Raw genomic sequence first — 8,749 nt, 5'->3', positions numbered from 1 at the left:
TAGAGACTAGCTAAAAGCACAGGTAAAAAGGCTAACTGAAGCCACAGTATCACCCACCCGCTCCAACTAGTCTGTGGGGTTCCTGAACTGGCCAGAACACTCCAACATCACTAGCATAGGTCTCAGGAAAGAAGCCTTGTTTGCAATAGTAACAGTGCTTTGTCACATGTGCCACCTTCGTGGACTAAGAAGCAGCCAGGGCTCCTTCCTCGATTCCCGTTGCTGGTGGGGCTGCCCGCCCCGACTCCCAGTCTGAAGGCCTGACTCGGCTGGTTTCAGTCCTCCAGGAAGTCTCTGTGCCCCACATCCAGAGCAGGCACACAGTCAGCGATGATGCAAGAAAAACCATCCGGATACAGGTTCTCTTGGTGCCCCCATGTTCACGACGACTTGAAATCCAAACACCCGCTTCCACCCTCTTCCAACCACCTCTCCCGTATGTTGACTTGGCCTTTGAAGTCACTGAAAACTCCCCAAAGGGAGGAGACCCCTAGAGGCAAGCTGGCCCCATATCAAGGAAATGAATCAAGCTCACACATATTTGTTATGGCAACACATCCCTCCGGTACTTTTCCCAACTTGAGTGTTATCTGGCCTCTGTGATTCCTGATTCTCCCAGGGGTTCCCATCTAAAGTACTCCCTTGAGGGGTTTCCTGTAAAGGGTTACTGAGCTTTCTGTGCTAGGAGGCATTTGTCACGTGCCAGGTCTGGGGCAGAAGGGTAGGATTCTCAGCAGGATAAGGGGACACAGCAGCAGGGATGGGGCGATACACAGAGGCTGCTGACTTTCCTTAGGGAAATGAGAAAGGGCACAAGAGGAAAGACACAAGATGAGCTAGATTAAAAGACTTTCCTTGGGAGAAGTAGGTATGCATTCATAATTTTTCTATTCTGACTGAGGACTTCCCAGGAGGCTCAGTGGTAAAGAATCCGTCCACCAATGCAGGAGACATGGGTTTGATCCCTGGGTCAGGAAGATCCCCTGGAGAAGGAACTGGCAATCCACACCAGTATTCTTGCCTGGAAAATCCCATGGACAGAGGAGCCCAATGAGCTACAGTCTGTGGGGTCGCAAAAGAGTTGGAAATGACTCAGCAACTAAATGACAACAACATTCTTGGCTGGGAATGGGGTGGCTTAGAACAATGCTTCTCAAACTTAAGATGCATGTGAATCACCTGGGGAGGGGCAGGCCTTGCAGGACTGCAGCTTCTGATGCAGCAACTGTGAGGTGAGGCTTGAGGCCCGCGTTTCTCAAAGGCTCCCGGAGGATGCTATGTTAGTTATCTATGCCGGCTAAGGGATTACTCCAAAACTCAGCAGTATGAAACAACAAATACTTAATATCCCATGCAGTTTCTGAAGGTCAGTAATCTGGGAGCAGCTCAGCTGGATGGCTGTGGCTTGGGTTTTCCTATGAAGTGATGAGCCAGCTCATGATGTGGTGGCAAGTAACAGTCTCTGAAGGGACCGGACCCTCTGTTTCCAGGCTCAGGCAGTCAGTTCCTGGTGGCAGGAGTCTTCAGTTCTTTACCACGTGGCCGAGCCATAGGGCCCCTCATGGTCTGGCTTCCCCAAAGACAGAAGCCGCAGTCTCTTAACACAGAATCCCCAAAGTGACAGACCATCGTTCCTGCCGTATTCTGTTCATTGGAAGAGAGTCATTAACTCCAGCCCACATTGAAGGTGAGAAGAATTAAGCTCCACTCCTTGGTATCAAGAGAATCAACACTCAGTGGACATATTTTTAAAAACCATCTCAAATACCACTGTGACAGCTCGCCTGCCCATACCGAGAGAGACAGGCTTTAGAACACTTTCTGTAGTCATAGTGCTGAGGTTGGAAGGTCACTTAAGTGACTCATCTGTACCTCATCTGATAAATGGGCTTAACAGTGGCTCCTATCCCGTAGGGTTGGTGCCTTATAATTCACAGAAACCACTCGGCACAGTACCTGGTGTATAAAAGCACTCAGTTAATGGCAACCAATGCTGTTGGCGTTGTTTAGTTGCTAAGCCATGTCCAACTTTTTGCAACCCCATGGATTGTAGCCTGCCAGCTCCTCTGTCCATGGGATTCTCCAGGCAAGAATACTGGAGTGGATTACCACTTCCTTCCCCCGAGGATCTTCCCGACCCAAAGAGTTTTCCAACGTTACCATTGCTCATAATGCTATCATTCGAGAAGCTGACCTGCTTCCCAGGGTCTGGCCCTGCCAGCTCCGGGCTTGGCCCTCTTTACTCCTTGGTCCCAGTCCGGGCCAGGGCAGGAGAGCTAAAGCAGGCAGTGTGGACTGCCCTGTGCCAGAAGTCCGGACAGCCCTTCATTCTCACTGTCCTGCAGCCTCCCACGCAGGGCATGGGGAGTGGGTGGAGGGAGGGGAGAATGCCTAGACAACATGAAACCAGTGTTTGGGATACAGCACAGAAAGCCCTGAGGTGGCCGGTCATCTTGGAACAAGATGATCAGAATCTCTGGAGATGGAGTCAACTAATCTGCAGGTATAATACACTCTCCAAGACAATTCCTATGCACACCAGCGTTGGGAAAGCCCTGCCAACAGATGTGGGAGATTTATTTACTCACCACCACCCCGCTCACCTCCCAAAGAACGGGAAGGCTTGACTTTGAGTCCCTGAGAACAATAATGAGCTGTCCTCTGGGGGCCCCGTCTGAAGCCTGAGCTGGACTGGCCCTGGGGCTGACCCGGTACAGAACTTCTGTCCTGGTGACTAATGATCCGGCGCGGCCCGGCCTGGCTGCGGTTTGTCTACAGGCCACATGACAGGCCCATCCACCCAGATAACCGCAATCTTGCTTTGTGGGATCAAATACTGGCTTGGGATTTATGAGTCCCAGATACGACAGGGCTGTGCTAGCGAGGGGGCGGCGGAGGGCCGGAGTTGGGGAGGGTGGTGGGGGCAGCCTCTTCTCTCCCCCCGACTCAGAGCCTTGACTCCTCACCTAGCAGGCCCCGAGGACAGTCTGCTGACTGTTTTGGGTCTGAACAGGGTCAGGGTGCCAATGAAGAGCAGAACAGCTGCTTCATGTCTCCACTCAGCCCTTTCCACTTGTGTCAGAGGCAGAAATCACTGCATGGTACACGCTGGTGCATTTTGTCATCTTAGAATGAAGACAAGGTTAAAAATAAAAAAGCATCATTCCCCCATTCCATAATCAAGGAATGGAAAAGATGTTCGTCCTTGTTACCCGCTTAAAGCTGGAGTTGACAGTTTCCTGAGGGTTGAGCTGCGAGTTGTGACTTGCAAACGGGCGTCCTTCTCTTTTTTGTTCCTTTGGGAACGCGGGCCTGTGTCTTGACAATGAGAAAAGGTGGACAACTCCAACCTCGCTTTCCAGGTGTTCAGTTCTCACTGTTGAGAGCAAGGCAGTGTTCATTCACTGATTTATTCATTCATTCAACTGATTTTGATTAAGTTCTGTTTGCCGGGCACCTTCCTAGGCAACTAAGGAAACAGCAACCACCAAGATTGATGGCAGAGCTTACATTCTGGGAAGGTGCCAGTAGCCACAAATAATACACAAGGACACATAAATTAATGAGATAATTTCCAGTTGTGATGAAGCACGGCTGGACAGTTGCTAGGAGACTTTTTAACAAGCCTTATCCTGGGCTACGGTGGGAGAAAGTAAAGACTTAGAAACTGGTTTGCAACCTAGACTTCAAGCTCTTTCACCATTTCTTTTCTGAAATAGTTACCGGATTTAAGGACTATCTTTCACTCGCTTTTCACTTTCCATTTTGTTTGGATGGAACGTCACACAGCCTCCCAGCACAGAGACCCCATTAATAGCACAGTTGTTACTACACAGATTTGTCCAGGTCAGATTTTATTGCTTTTGGCCCAAGGCTGCTGCAAAATTTACAGAGCAAAGAGAGGTACAATGTGGTCTACTGAGCAGGTTACTGAGTTAGAGCAAGCTTCGATGCTTGAAGATACTTAGCATTTAAAAGCAATTTCATAAAAGTCATCATTAGACTAATATATCACAATGGCAATTCAACAATGATGTCTAAAAGTTTTAACTGTGATTTTAGAGCAGCCAGTACAAAAACAGCCTTGAATATGGGGTTGGGGTATTTTTGTTTATACGTTTTGGGGGTGACTGAACCCTCTGAGACCTATGAGGTGTCATGAACCCTGGAAAATGCACGTGCATTCACATAAAATTTCAGGGTGGATGAACTCCTAAAGTCCATCCATGGATTCCCCGGGGGATCCACGGACCCCCTGTTTCCTGCTCTAAAATTTATACTCATGGAAAGATATCCAAGGTATTTTTAATGAAAAAATAAATTGTAGACAGGATATACAGCATGATTCCATTTTTCACTTAAATGTTATATATTCACAAACATTCAGTACCTGATGGGAGTGGGATAAAGGGTAAGAATTACTTTTACCTTTTATTCTATATACTTTATTTTGAATTATTTCAGATAGCAGACACATTACTTTTGTAAGTAATCTTCTTTAAAATTTAGCCTTCAAAAATAGGAATCATGCCTGTGACTGAATCAGACAATGCTCATTTATCATTTCTGGGCAACTGATCTTGACCGAGAACCAGTACTTACAGGAAGCTGTGGTGTGGATCAGAATAGAAGGGGAGAGATAGGAGGGCATGTGGAAGGTCTATCTCAGGGTGCTTTAGATACAGGGTTGCTGGATTTAAAAGAGTTCAATTGGGAAGCCATGGAATAACTTGGAAATACATTTCCAAGCATATTTGTCTAAGTTGAGGAAAGAGCAATTTAATCATGTAGAATGGTCTCCTTAGATCATATTAGGTTACATTGTGGAGGTCTATAACACAAAAGCATTTTGATCAAAGATCTCTGTTCATAGAGACTGGTGCCAGGAGAAGCCCAAGATGAGTCCTCATCAGAAAGCAGCAGAGCTGACACAGGCAAGGGGGTGGTGAACCCAGCTTCCACAGTTCCAGACCTGGGCACAGTTCCCAGGGAAGGCTCACACCTGGGGGGTGTTTGATGATGTAGAGAAATTGGGTATCTCATGTTTTAAACCATGATCCCTCTCTGCACTGTGCCCCACCCCCGCCCCCGCCAACCCTTATCTAACCCAGAGCTGCTCCCTGCTAAGGTGGTGAGTAGAAGAGATAAAAGTATTAAGGGGACTTCACTAGTGGTCCAGTAGTTAAGCCTCTGTGCTCTCAATGCAGGGGGCTCTGGTTGATCCCTGGTGGGGAAACTAAGATCCCACATGCTGTGCAACAAGGCCAGACAAAACAACAGTAAACCACTAAAAAGGGCACTGCGCATTTCGGAATCATTTATTGCTCTGAGGGTGGGTTTTTGCAAAACCATACAGCTTAGCATATCACACAGTATATAAAAGGGAGCTCAGCCGGGCACAGAAGAAAGACACCGGGCCATCCTCTGAATTAAGTCCTGGTCTGTCTCTGCTGCTTTCCTTCCACTGAGAAACCACGAGCTCCTGAGAGCAAGAGTGGGTCAGCCCCTGCTGTTTCCTCTGGCCTTGGGGAATGGAATCCAGCTACATTTATTGGAGCCATTCCATCTAGTGTGCATGTAGCCAGGCTTCTTGAGCTTAAGCTGGACAGAGTTAATCACCACACTTCAGAATGTCTCTTCCAGGGGAGGCAGGAGAATGAGGTGACTAAGTTAGCTATTATCAGTGTGATTTTAGTGATATAAGCAGAGCTGCTATAAGTCAGTGCCTACTCCTGCAAAGGTCAACCTGGCATCTTGGATGAGGATGACACTTCTGTCCCACCTCCAGAAAGTGAAGCATTCATGGAGTTAGGATCATTCTGACCCCTTCTATCTTTAATTCCTAGTCCCTCCTTGAGACCAAGGCCATCAGAAGGGACTGGGACAGCCCCTGACATCAAAAGCCCATTATCCAATAGCTCATCCCTTGCTGCCACCATCTTCCATCCATAGAGTGCTTTCCAGCCTACACAGCACACCCGTATAAACTGGGTATCTAATTTGAGTCTCACAATATATCAGTGAGCCCCAGGTGAGTGTGCCCCTGGACAAATTAGGAAACTGAGACTTGGACAGAATAAGGAATTTTTCCCAAGTGTACTTATCTCATTAGTGGAAGAAGGCATCCTAAATCAAGTTTTCTGACCCCCAAGTCCAGTGTTCTTTCTCCTCCGCTAGATGAAACTAGGCAAGGGATCACAAACACAGCACAGTCCAGCACTGAACCAGAAAGCATCCCTGGGGATGGTCTGCATTTGTCCTGGACACAGTAAAGGAAGCAATCCTTTGCTCCCCAAGCAAAGATAATAATAACTAGCTACATAGTTCTTACTCCATGTCAGACACGGATCCTCAAACTACCCTAAATAGAAAGTACTATTATTCACTTTATGAATGGAGAGATTGAGGCTCAGAAGCATCAAGTGACTTGTCCATAGTCACAGACAAAAAGTGGTGGCAGTCAGGATTTCATCCAGGCTGTGGGACTCTTAACCACACACTTGCCTCCGGCTCCCAGCGGGCTTATTCCTCAGTCCATTTATCAGGCCACCCACCCCAGGCTCGATGCCCTCAGGACCTTTGCTTGGTAGCAGGTTAGTTGATTGGATCGAGCAGAATACTTCCTCCTCATCTGTTAACACCCCTTCAGCAGTGGCGCGTTTAGGGCCCAGAGAGCCCTTAAACCGGCAACACAAAATCCTCTCTTTCTGCAAAATTGATCTTTCAGATGTCGGTCAGAGTCCATGAGGACACAGAGACAGATTTCTCAAACAGAGTCTCACTCGGCAGCATAATTAATAAATGTCCCGAAAAGGGTCAGGGGAAAAGATTTGCTGCCGTTTTGCTGGGCATCTGGGGAGTGGAACACAAGCAATTCAAATTCATTTTTTATTTTCACTTATTGCCCTTGTCAAGAGCCTTCATATTCCGTAGTCCAGATGAATTAGAGTCCTTTGTTTAATAGTTGCATGTTTAAGTGAAATAAGACTCCTACGTCTGCCTGATAAAAAGAAAAACCACAGACAAAGAAAGAGGAAAGGCAACCACCTAAGCCTTTGTTGACAAACACCAGGAAAGAAAACTTCCTTTTGTTCAATATGCTTGTCCTTGTGTTTCAGAAAAGAACATTTTTTTCCTAAAGCAACTCAATGCAAAGTTGATACAATTTTGGTAGAGAGAAGTCAACTTGCAGTGGATTGCCCCCACAAAAATGTGCTGATAATGAAGGCGGGATGGAAGACTTGGGAGAGGGTTTATGCCAAGAAGAGAAAGCAATCCGGTGCCTGTGACCTGAAGTCTCAGCCCTTTGAGTCCCGGGAGTCCAGTTTGGGGTTTTGCTATTCTCCTTGGAGACTCCAGAGGATCACCGGTGTCTCTGCGGATACAACTTGAATGAACTCGCAGAATAATGACCCGGCCTCCTGTGATTTACTAACCTCACCGCTGCGCAGCCGCCCCACCAGGGCCGGTTAATCCTTTAATGGTCCCTGCAGTGCGTCCAGGGTTGCAGCGAAAATTCCACAGCCCTCCCTGGAACACTGAGGGGCATTGAATGCCCTCTGCCCTCCCTTCCCCAGCTCCCCACCCCCACCCCCTTATCTTATCAGGGAGCTAATTCCCACAAATTATTGTGTGATTCAGGCAGAAAAATGAAACAGCTCTCAAATCATAAATTTGTCACTTTCTGGACAGCTGTTAAGTCAAGAAAATCTTGACCAAGTGGGGCTCAGTCACTGTTCTGGACAATTAAGATCCAGCATTGCATTTGGTGCACTCTCTCTTAAAGCAATGTTTATTGATGGGTCAGAAGAAAACAGTTTACATAGAGATTTAGCACAGGATCCACTCTTAAGTGGAGTGTAATCCTTCATCCGGGGTAATGGGACCCCAGCATATTGTCCCAGATAAAAGGTCTCTGTGGCCCACAGTACCCCATCACTGTGGCCATCCTCGGGCCCAGTATCTGCCTTGAGATGAGCACCACCCAGGCTTCCTACATCTAGTCCTGCTCAGTGCTGAGTAAATACCAGGGCTCTCACCGAGAGAGCCTCTGAGCGGACACTGAGGAAACTTCCTTTCAGATCATGTATCCAAATCTGCCTCCTGCTCACCGCCTCTATCACCACCGTCTCCTCCAAGCTGCCTCTCCTGGATTATCATGGGAGCCTCCTCATTGACCTTCGTCCTTACCCCACTTCAGTCTATTCATCACACAGAAGCCTGAGGGATCTTTTAAATTGTTTTTTAAAGAGTTAAAATTCACATAAGACGAAATTAAACATTTAAAAGTGCACAAGGCTGTGGCTTTTAGTGGATTTACTACATTGCACTGTTATCACCTGTATCCCGTTTTAAAACATTTCATTATCCCACAAGGAAACCCACGCCCAGTCACGGCCTGTTCTCCCTTTCCCCCACTTCTGGCGGCCACTAATTTGCTTTCTTTTTCTATGGATTTGCCCATGCTGGACATTTCATTTAAATGGAATCACAAATATGTGACTTTCACTTAATACGTTTTCATGTCTCATCCATGTTATAGCATGTATTAGCATGTCATTCTTTTATATAGCTACATAATATTCCACCTTCTGGATAGACCACATTTTATTTATCCATTCATTAGCTGATGGATGTTTGGTTATTTCCACCTTTTGATTACTGTGAACAAAGCTTCTATGAGCATTCTCATACACATTTTTGTTTGAATATCTGTTTCCAATATTTTTCATACATACATAGCATTGGA

Source organism: Bos mutus, chromosome 15, assembly GCF_027580195.1.
Source record: "Bos mutus isolate GX-2022 chromosome 15, NWIPB_WYAK_1.1, whole genome shotgun sequence".
NCBI lineage: Eukaryota > Metazoa > Chordata > Mammalia > Artiodactyla > Bovidae > Bos > Bos mutus.
Note: the sequence above shows the minus strand (reverse complement) of the source record.